The sequence below is a fragment of the Solanum pennellii genome, chromosome 8, assembly GCF_001406875.1.
Source record: "Solanum pennellii chromosome 8, SPENNV200".
Classification (NCBI taxonomy): domain Eukaryota; kingdom Viridiplantae; phylum Streptophyta; class Magnoliopsida; order Solanales; family Solanaceae; genus Solanum; species Solanum pennellii.
Genome location: NC_028644.1, coordinates 59,416,829 through 59,419,855, shown reverse-complemented (window position 1 = coordinate 59,419,855; position 3,027 = coordinate 59,416,829).

The window sequence follows — 3,027 nt, the reverse complement described above, 5'->3', positions numbered from 1 at the left end:
GGGGGGGGCGCTCACTTTGAAGTTGGCTTTAGGTTTCTAAACTAAATCAAACCGAATTCTAATTTGGATTGACTTTTGTAGATTCTTGGTTTGATTTTGGATATATAATTTACTTTGTTTGTTTTTTTGGTTTGGTTTCGAATTTAGAAAAATGAAAACCGAAAAAATCGAATTATATATATATATATATATATATATATAAATTTACAAATTGCGAATATAACTTTGTTGTGTTTCTAATTATTGACATAACCGATTAACCAAACCAAAATATCCAAACCAAAAAAAGAAAAACCAAACCAAACCATATTTATTTTGGTTTGGATTGGGTTACACTTCTTCAAAATAAAAAATCAAAAATCCAAATCGAATAGTATAATACCGAACCGAAAAACCGAATGCATACCCCTAACCGAATCTGCATGATGCAATATACTAAGGGAAGTGTACAAACATAGGCGAATCTATGATTTAAAGACGGTGGATGCACCACCAATGGCTAATGAATACTAGTTAAAGCATGTCAGTCAATGTTGATTCGTATGATAATTTTATTAAGTTTAAAAATATAAAAACTAATATACTAACGTATAAATAGCAATTAAATGTCTTTACTACATAAAATTTGCTTTGTAGAGTGATGGTTTTGAACTTCACTTTGCATCATGAGGTCGTAAGTTTGAAACTAGTCATAAAAGATAAAGGAAAGTAGCATATGAGATTCAAAACTAATCATAAAAGAAAAACAAAAGTAGCATATGGGATTCAAACCCAATTATCCTGCCTAAAAGGTGTATAGTAGGGTGTGTATCGGTTGGTTCGGTTCGATTTTATGTATTATCGATTTGGGTTATCGGTTTTCAATTTTCAAATATGCTAAACCAATAACTAACCAATAAGATAATTTTTTATCGGTTTTCGATTTATCGATTTTGTTCCTTAACGGTTCGGTTTTCGGTTTAACCAATAAGAAAATGCTTACAAAATAAATTCATGGCTTCTCTAATAAATTTGACACAACAAGACAATAATGTAACATTACAAAAGCTCATAAAATATAAATAATAATAACAAACATGAAGCACATACATGTGTAACACAAAGAGAAATTAAGAGGAATATGGTTATTACTTTAGGTTTTGACGATTTGTATAATGTAAAGTTGTGAACTCAAAGTTACAACGGATATGATCCCCTAAAGCTATCATGAAATGGTTTAGGCCTAACCAAGTCAAGGTATCATGAAGGCACTCTAGTATTACTACTTCAAGTTATTCTTAGGAGAGCTTTATTACTCAATCCCAAGATACCATGGGAACCACCATCCCCAAGCTACCATGATCAAACATCCTTGCAACACATGACCAAGCTAAACATGAGAGAGCTTACTTCATCCATCCCAAGCTATCATGAGATTCATCATCTCAAGCTATCATGCCTTAGTCTTATCTTACCAAATCTATTACACAAAAAGTGACCATTCAATCCATCTTCAAACTTGCTACTCTAACATGCATTGATTCATTTTAGGTTCTTAGGTCAACCTAGAATCCATCTATGTGAGAGAACTTGCTTCTCCTATCTTGTTCATGTCTAAGTGTAAAAGAGAAAGAAAACATAATCACAATCCCTTCATAATGACTTCACCCCCAAAGCCCTAACAACAATGACATACCAACTCTATAATCGATTATCAACGTCAATCTATCATGATCCATGTCCAATTTCAAGTTACTTCATTCAATTAGATCATTAGAATGTAAGTGTAGGCATACATGATCACATAGGTTCAATTCTAACTTTACAAGTCAAGACCATCCTAGATCAATTCGGCTTAGTTCAATTTATATCTAGGTGATTCAATCATGATCAAATAGTATACATTACAATTGAATTAAGAAGATCAACTTAGAACCTTCATCTTGCCTCTAATGGCCTAAAATCACCATGATCACCTTCAACATCAAATACTAAAACTCACCATCAAAAACTCATGAAAACAAAGCATCACATAATCATCATATGAACATAACTGAATGCTACCCACTAGATTGAGATTACAATCAAGCCTTACCCACAACGTAATCACAACCCTCTCTAGATTGAGGTTCTTTGGATTAACAATTGAGGAAAACTAGGAGGACTCTATGAATGGAGGAATCCATGGATGAGTAAGCTTCACATACCTTAGATTAGATCCTTAAACCCAGCTTAAAAGCTTGGTGAATTTCATCCTAAAAGCAGCCCCCAATTTCTTCTCTTCTTCTTCAATGATGTTCTTGAGAGAGTTTTATGGACTGAGGGGTTTTGATTTGGAGTCTAGAGTCTAAATGGCTATTGTACTGCTTAAAATACACTTCAAACCCCTAAAATAACCATCAATAATTTATCCCTAAATTACCCAAAAGACCCCAGCAACTATTGGACCATTTAACCAATTCTAATTTGACTTAAAAACAACACGATCAAATCTGGGAAGTCACTACGCGTCGCAAAGTCACCTCCACATGTTCTGGAAATTAATTTGAGACAGAATGATTCGCAATGGCCCCACGTTGTAGGGAAAAAATTGCCCTTTAAGTGCAAGTTGTGCGACGTGCAGCAGTCTCAACATCTTAGTTGCCCCGTAGCTTTCTTGGCCTACGTTTAGGTCCTCTTTAGGGACCCTTAGGGTGGTCCATGGGGTGTCATACTTGATTTTTTGACCCTATACATGTCATTATATGTGTAGGAACCATAGATACTCAATTTCATCCTCATACCATATCCCAAAACTCCATACAAAACAGTACGACACACTAGTTCGACTTAGACTAGTTTTCGAACGTCTTAGATGTTTCACTTCCAAACTCTTCCAAACTTCTCTAACTGACTTGAAATGCTAATATTAACCATTTTTAGAAATTATAAGCTCATGACGCTCATGATAGACTCTAGATTCACCTAGTCCATTTCGGGGTCCTTACATCTAAATGTTTTTGTGAGGGTGCACGTTAACTTCAAAAAGATCATATATATATATATATA